Source organism: Equus caballus, chromosome 18, assembly GCF_041296265.1.
Source record: "Equus caballus isolate H_3958 breed thoroughbred chromosome 18, TB-T2T, whole genome shotgun sequence".
Taxonomy (NCBI): domain Eukaryota; kingdom Metazoa; phylum Chordata; class Mammalia; order Perissodactyla; family Equidae; genus Equus; species Equus caballus.
The window spans coordinates 70,408,516-70,417,358 of NC_091701.1; the positions used below are offsets into that span (position 1 = coordinate 70,408,516).

The window sequence follows — 8,843 nt, forward strand, 5'->3', positions numbered from 1 at the left end:
CCTTAGGAGGCGATAGCAACGTCCAAGACCATCCTATTTTGGAGAACAGCTTTTCTCATTTGAGATATTTTAGCATTCAGTAAAGACAGGGTTTGCTGGCTACCATTTAAGGCTTATTGGGTGAATTTAGTAAGGGCTTCTATGTGTGCTGTAACATCCTCCAGGCCAATGGAGAGAACAAAGATGGCAGCCAAATCATTGTACTAGTGGAAAATAGAAAGTTCCCACCTGACCTTGAGGAAAGGGGGGTTGGTAGCATTTAGAATTTAACCTGATTGTGTCTAGCATACACGTTGCCTGGGGGAGGCAGCACTGTCAGGTGTGAGGAGATGGACTAGGGGGATATGCCAGACCAGACTCCCATTTTCTCCACTTTTTCATTGGCGCTTGTTCCATTTCAGTTATAGTGCATTTCAACAGGTCCAGCTCGCAGGAGGACAACGGGATCCCAGTGGACATTGAGCAGTTCCCCCTCACCTAGGGGTGTGAAGTAACTCACCCACACGGCTGGGACATCTCATTGCAAATTCCAGTAGATAATGCCTTTCCCATTATGATGAGGCCTGGTGTTCTCAACAGCACAGCATGTTAAGCCACAGTGAGAGTTGGGGCAATGGCTGTTTCCCTTGACTTCCATACATTTACAGTATTGAGTGTCTTGGCAGTGTTTCCAGTTGTGTATATGGGGCAACAGGTTGATCATTCATATGTATTAAACTTGGAACAGTACTTTGGTCTATCCAGCCAAGGTAGGGGTGTAGGTGGCTTGTCTCATTCCCAACTCCCTAAGAAATTGTTGTGCCTCCTCTATAGATTGTGAGTGTCCCATTTGCCTAGAGAGAGCCCCCTCATTTGGTAAGTTTCCCTGTAGACTAGAATGATCCAGTCTATAAGGGAGTGAGTATCTTGAAGCCCCTGAACATCAGGCAGGCACTGCCAGAGGGCAGGGTGTGTGGTTATGTTGCTCATTTTCTCTGCCTCCTGTCCCCTCAGAGAAATGCCATCACCATCTCCCCATCTCCCATATCCCATAGGGCACTGAGTACTTTCTCTGACCTTTTGCTGGAACTTGGCTGCTATAGCAATAAGCTCAGTGAGAGTATATTCTCTCATTGTGGACATTTCCTGAATTGGGGCAGCTCTGCTGGCTGGGGCTGCTGTTGCTGTGCTTTTGCTTTCCTTTGTATTAGGCGTCCGACACCATGGGGCACTTTGTCCATTTCAGTGTCAATCACCACAACATCCTCCTCTTAGCTCACATCACTTTCCTAGGGATTCCACCTCTTAGCATCCCAATCAGGCTTCGTCACAAGCTCTTGGATCTTAATCGGCGGCAGCTTGCACCCTCCTAGATTTGCTAAAGGGCATACTAAGGTCTCCAACTGACGACTCTGCTCTCCCACTTTGTCTCCCAGCCCCAAAGCCAGTAGAGCAGCGGACAATTGCACGTTGTTCTCTAACCTCAGCTCTTCTTTCAGTTTTCTAACTTGAACTTCAGCCTCTAATTGGGCATCAGTGGTCAGCCAAACTGGCCACAGTAGAAGCCAGCCCAATGCATCAGCTATTCATTTCTCTGTTTGCTGCAGTGCTTACAAGCAGTTCCCCAAATAAGCGTGTCAAACTAGCCAGAGTCTTTGGGGTGACCCTGTACTCACACGCAAGCATCTGACATACAGACTACCCCTCCCCACATAGAGGTTGATGGCCAACTTGGGACTTCCCCTGTGGAGGCCTCTTTTCCAAGTCCCATTTCTTCAGTCTCCTGGCTGGATTGCCAATTCTTGGTTCACAAACTGGCCATTCTATGTGGAGGGAAACAAGAATCTGAAGAAAGAGGCACTGCAGATTGGTAGGTGGCAGTTTAACAAGCAAGGAACTTACATGTGAGGCTTGTCCTGGGTGGCCTCAGGATGAGTAGCTCTCTGCACCTGCCCGCCAGAATCTTAAATGTTTATACAGAGGCCTTAACAGAGTTCAGTCACATATACTGTTGAGATGGCCTTAACAATACATTGCTCTCTCAAGGCTGCCTCCTTGAAAATGGCTCCACTGTGGGAATGGTGGGCTGAAGGCTGAACGTACATTCCAAGCACTGGGGTGGGAGTGAGGAAACTGTGCTTCCCAGATCCAGCTCTCAGGTGAACTGGTGGTCATGTCCTCTCAATTACCTCCTCCAACACTCTACTATTTCTTTACTATTACTTACAATATGGCTTTTTGGGTCATGACATCTGTGCAGGGCAAATTGATTTAAGACCTAGTCTGGAAAGAAGCTCAATACAAGTTTTTAAGGCTTTGCATTTGAGGGATGTGAAGCTCACGGAATTTCATTCATTTGCTGGTGTTTTCTGAGCAAATTAATTAGAGTATCAGGATTTGAACTAGAACTTCTTACTATGAGCCTAATGTTCTTTGTTCATGCTCCAAATATCTCTGGTTATTCTTTTTTTTTTATTAAGAAAATAAGAAATAGTTCAAAGAATGATGTGCTCGAATTGAGTAAATGACTGTTGATTATGAAACCCAGTAGGTTATTAAAAAGTATATCATTTTACCTCTTTGGAATGATTTTACCTCCCTTCTTCCTGTTCTACCTGCCTCTGAAAAAATAATTTCTATGACATTTCATTTTTCTCCACGACCCTTGTATCTTTTGTTTTACAGGGCCAGACTCCATTTTCCCTACGGTTTGTTTCAAAATACACACTTTGAAAATTCTGCCAGAAATGGTGGCATTATATAAATACAACTGCTGTAAGGAAAACTACCATATTGAATAAGAAGATTTCCTCTGGGGAGTGTGTGTTTCCTCAGTGAGATCATATAATGCTGTACTGAACATAACCAAAAACTTACCAGGAGGCCCATATTGTACTGCACTGCTACACACACAGTATTTAGGCAAAGAAGTTACAGCAAAACTTCACTGTGTACTCCCGTCTGGAAGTGGGAGGGACATGGAGATAATTTGGAGTTTTTTTAGAGGATGAAGACTGAAGTGGGAAAAGGAATGTTGAATTTAGAGAAGAGATTAAGCCGGAGACTTTCATAGTTTTCTTCAAACAGTTGAGAGACTACCTCATGAAAGTGGTTTCATTCTAATTTTTCACATTTCTAAGTCATGCATATTGAAACAATGAGTAAAAGCTATAGAGATAGACTTTGGTTCAAAAAAAGGATAAATATTTTATTTGAAAAATTAGAAATTTACAAAGAGGGAAGGTTCTGACCCATTAATATTGGAGGCACGAAAGCATTTAAACACTCAAAGAATGATCTTTCCTAATAAGGTGGCATTGTTTTCTTAGGCTTATCATCAGAAAATGATGACTTGGAACAGCATTTAAGATTTCTTAATGCTGTAACTTAATATAAGGAAAATTCTAAATGAGCTTTAAAGTTGAGACTGTTAGCATTTCAACCTATTCCTGGTATTTCCACCTGAAATTCCTATATATTTTAAAATGATTCTGATGAAAAACTAGTTTGAAAAAATTTAAAACTACCTTTGTCATGTCAACTTAAAATGGCACCTTTAGTAGAATTTATGTCTGTATCAGCACCCCAACACCCTTCTCTCCTGTCCTTCCTGTATGTGTCAAAAATCATTACAAGGCAATTATGATGATAAGTACTAAGACAGAATGGTAGAAATGAGATAAAATGTAAATGAAGAAAGATGAGTCTTAAGCAGTAAGGTATCATCTAAATGGCCTCCTGACACACTTGTAAAGATATATAACGAGAGCTGCATAACCTGACTGCTTTGAACTTTTTTATTATAAAATGTATTTTGTTTCCTTAAATGTTGTTGACACCCCAAACACAAAACCCTAGGAACAATATGCTATGGCTACAGATTTCTTCCTCTGTGGAATATGAACAAATTCAGTGAGAGTGGCCATTGAAAATATAAACGATGGTCTTTCTTTTCAGCTTTACAGAAAAAAAAAATGAAAATTATTTCTTCTCTATTTCATAATGTAAGATACATCACTATTCAGAAAACCAGTGAGTCAGTCTACGAGTGGGATTTGCCATCATAACTCTCAGCAGGTAGATGTGACAGGTGATAACCACTGTTTTTTAAATCATTCTGTATGAATATATGAACTTAGTAAGTGATTGCAGTAAGTAAGAATATAGTAAATAAGGTACTATATGCCCATTTCAGAATCCTTCTTCATTTATATTAATCATCTTGATAGTGGCCCTGATCTCAGTTCCCCTACATTAAACCCAGCACGTACGGGGATAAAACCAAAAACACTCATCCCTTTCTCCTGCTTCTCTCTGTTACACTCAGACGTAAATATTAGGTTTTTAAACCTTTGTATCCCTGAACTTCACAAGGCAAATAGAAATTACAAATTATTAGAGCCCAGGTGGCCTCGTGCTAACATTTTTTGCTAGATATGGATCCTTCGAAGTTTTATTATAGGGAAACTGATATCCAGAGAATATTAAGAAGCTGAAGCTTCCTAGACCCCAACTCCTTGGCTTCCTGGCACCAGAATCCGCCATGCACCATGGAGGCAGACAACCAAGGATAATTATCTGCAGATTCCCTTGTCTCACCATCCCCCTCCTTAAAAGCAGCCACACAAGGCAAAGGCAGGCTGGTGGGAAAATGCCACCAGCAAGGCCACATGCTCCCCGTCCCCTACCTAAAACTTCAAAGAAAAACCCCTACCTTTTTTCCTTTGAAAAGGTGATCTAAGTTCTAACCAATTCCCATCTTCTAGTCAGGCTGCTCTTTCCTTGCTGTAAGCCTGGCATTCCCATTTTTATTTTGGCCCCTCTTGTGTGGTGGATAAAGAACCTATGTTTGTATCTGACAACAATCTGATATATCTGAGATCTGTGTCCCTTAGAATGGGTAAAGTTAAAGTTTTAGCAATAAATTAGTAAATTAATATAATTTTGGGTTAAATGATGAAATTAAGGTCTTAACTGTGTTGTTCATTCACAAGCATTATTATTTATTGTCATTACACAGCTTACCATATAAAATTAAATGATATATATTTTAATATGGAACTTGGTGAAAACTGTAAGAATTAATCCTTTTCTTGGATAAGTTCTCTATATTAAAATTAAGTATCAGTATTTGCTTTCAGATCAAATAAAATTTACAATCCACCCCCCCCCCGGCCCCACCAAAATATCATCACATAGCAGACCAATGGGAGTGAATTGCAGAATTCCTCTAGCAGAAAAAAGAGGAATAACATGGTATTTGAAAGATAAAATTCTGAAATATTTATACGTCTCACATCGCTGTGATCTGTAATCTAAAGAGAAGAGTTAAAGAGCCGTTACACTTTCTGTATGTATCCCCAAGCAATAATAAACATGAAAACAATTGTAATTTTATTTTCTTAAAACCAGAAAAGATGCCTGTCAGTTGGAATATCCACCTATGCACAATGAAAGTGATTGTCTGAACTTGATTTTAGATGCCTTATCCAGTGTTCCTTGCGTACAAGAAAGTGTATCAGAAGGGCTCCAGGGTATATGGGAAATAGATTTATTATATATATATGATACGTGACTATGGTTTTCTTTGTAAAAAAAAATTTTTAAATGAACTATTTTTTTTTCAAATTTTGATATTAAAGCTTGTTTCATTCCAAAGGCGTATGGATGGAATGTTTGTAAATATGGGCAAGAAATGTACTAAGACAAATTAAACAATTGGGCTCAAAAAGGAGGGGATTTTGCTTAGTATGGAGAGTTTTAGTGTATTAATTTTTTTAAATCGTAATTTTCCTATATATATATACTTAGTGAACATGTATATATATATTGATATGCAATATACTTAAGACATATTAAGGAGAGAAAAGCAAAGAACAGAAAGGTACACTATTTAGATTTTTCTTATTGTTCAGAAAATTATATATGTATGTATCTGTATTCACATAAAAATTTTGCACTAATACAAAGAGACTGTTACCATATGTTATCATGCTGATCTGGAAAGTAGGGATGGGGAAGAAGAGATTTACTTTTAATTTGATTTTCTCTGTGTTTGAAATATTTCATGAGTGTGCATCACTTTTATTATGGCAAATGAAGAATAATAATAGTTATTAAGTTATCCTCTCTAGGATAATTTCTCATTAATATAAATTAAATAAAATTTACTCTGTCATTATAATTGTAGACAAATGTTTTTGTATCATTTTCGCCTATAGTAAAATGAAAGAACAACAAAGATAAGAAACTTATTATTAATTAACATTTTTATTTGTTTATCATGTTGGATCATAATAGGATGTAATAGGTGAAATGTATCATTTTCAATGAAGTTTCTTAGCAATGTATATTTGAAGGCAACAGAGCCGGGTGTTTGATGGAACCGTATATAAATTTGGTTTTGCTCCAGTACAAAAAGGCTTGTCTTGAAGCATATTACAAAGGTTGTCATTGTTGCTGCTGTTTTTATATTCCAAGCAAAGGAAACCACATATAATTGAAGACACTTAAGTGAGAACATGTGATATATACTTCAGTTGGTTGGTTATTAACTAAGAACAGAAGATAAACATTTGATGTTACAGTTTGGATAAATGATGTCAACTACTTCAAAATGTCTAACATTTCTTCAAACTTTTTTGTTTTTAATATAGAACACCACAAATTTGCATGTCACCTTGCACAGGGGCCATGCTAATCTATCATTCCAGTTGTAGTATATGTACTGCTGAAGTGAGCACTCTTCAGACTTTTAAAGTTGCTTGTAAATTAATCAGTAGACATGGAACATTCCCTCTACCCACTGGCAAAATCAGAGGAGAATTTCTACATTGTGAATATATTTTTGTAACTGAAAATGTTGTTAAAATCTTTGAAATGGTGAAATTCCTTTGACAAATAAAATTTTAACTCTTTAAATTTTTTTCTTGAAGATTGGCCCTGAGCCAACATCTGTTGCCAATCTTTTTTCTTTTCTTCTTCTTCTTCTCCACAAAGCCCCCCAGTACATAGTTGTATATTGTAGGTCATTCTGGCTCTGCTATGTGGGACGCCGCCTCAGCATGGCTTGATGAGTGATGCTGGGTCTATGCCCAGGATCCAAACCAGGAAGACCGTGAGCAAACTTAACTACTCAGCCATGGGGCCCCCCATTATTTTTGTTAAACAGGTAAATCATCTGAAGTTCTTATCAGCAAACCTAATTACATCACTTTGTTCAAAATAATTTTAGCATATTACTGTAATTCATTTTATTAATTAATTTAGTTCATTAGTTAATTCAGTAATTCATTGAATTAATTCATATTATTGTAAAGAATGTACATTGATATGGAAACTCCCACAATTCCTTAAAAGAAAAAAATCCCCGTCCACACGGATGACAGTTTTGAACTTTAATGGAGCCAACGTCTTATAACACTTTGTTTTTTAACTTTTGCCAAAACTACAGATATAGAATATGAAGATATCCTCTACTATAAACATGTTCATTTGGAAAACAAATTTTGATGCCCTTAATTGAAGGCTGTTAAGTTTCCAACATTTGGAGAGAACAGGATCACTCCGTCATAGAAAATGTCATTGGAAAGGAATTCACTCATAACTACTCTTTACTCCCTGGATATTTTGATTCATATTACTGAGATACTATTGTTTTTCAGGAGACAGTTTTGCTCATTGTTTTATTTGTTTTGTAATTCTGCCTCCATGAAAGAAAAGATTGGAGCTGGGCACTATGCAGTCTCCCAGTGAGAGAGAATGTCTGCATGTGCCCTTGATTGCCAACGATTAGAATGTAACATTTTCTCTTCAGTAGTAAATCTCATGATCTTTAGAAATATTGAGAAATTTTTTGAAGACCCTAACTTCTCAGCTGGTTATTACTGACATATGAATTGATAATATTTTTCTTAGCTATTATAGACAGTACAAAAAATTTACATAGGTTGCCAAAAGTAGACTTGTTGATTTATAAATCCTGGCGGAATTTCGGATGATCTTAGACACAAATTTACCTAGTCTGGCAAATTGAAAATGACACATCTCATTTTAGTTTCAAGTTTGGCTTTTCAATATCTGATACCATAAAAATGAAAGTTAAAATTTATTGAAGTTCAGTCAGGATGCTCTTTCTCAGATCAATTATTGTACTGCAATTTCAAATTTATAAATTTATATATAAGAATTAAAATTAATCTTAAATGCTTACGTGTTACTGGTACATTTCCTGAAATATTTCCTTATTTTCTGAAATAAGTTTTCTATTTTTGTAAGTCTTATAGATTTTAGGGTGACTGGAGTACAGATTACAAACAGTAGTCCATTTATTTAAAGAAGATATCAAAGCAGTGTTTAACCTGCTTGACAAATGTTTAATTTAAATACCAGTATAATATGCTTACACACATGAAAAATAGTGATTAAATTATCTTTTTGTTTCATGATATGTATAGTGTGACATTAAAATAATGCAACAGTTTATTTAAGGTATATACAAAAGGCATCCTCAGTAAATTACTGTTCTTTTTCCAATGAAACTTCTGCTTCCTCATCTTCTGTATTGCCACATAACTCTTACTAAATTTTCTCGTGTACTTTACATTTGTTGTTCCTCTTCAAATAATGGGCATTTCTAGCAACACAGTGAACAAAGTTTATATAAACATACTCCAAATGCTTATAAATGTTGGAGAAAATATTATATGAAGAACAATTAAATTTGAAAAAGAAGTCTCCAGATTCCAAAAATAAAGAGATAACATAACATTGATCCTGAAAGAACCAAAACTATGCAGCTCAGATAATTCTAGCATTTTAACAACAAGATAAGAAAAGGACATAAACTAGAGTCCTCATGTATG

General features: G+C 36.7%; 1 pseudogene; it reads right to left on the reverse strand.

Annotated features, from left to right (window-relative positions):
• Window positions 1–6,625: 6,625 nt before the first annotated feature.
• On the reverse strand, window positions 6,626–6,722 carry LOC111768947 (U6 spliceosomal RNA; annotated as a pseudogene).
• Window positions 6,723–8,843: the final 2,121 nt, after the last annotated feature.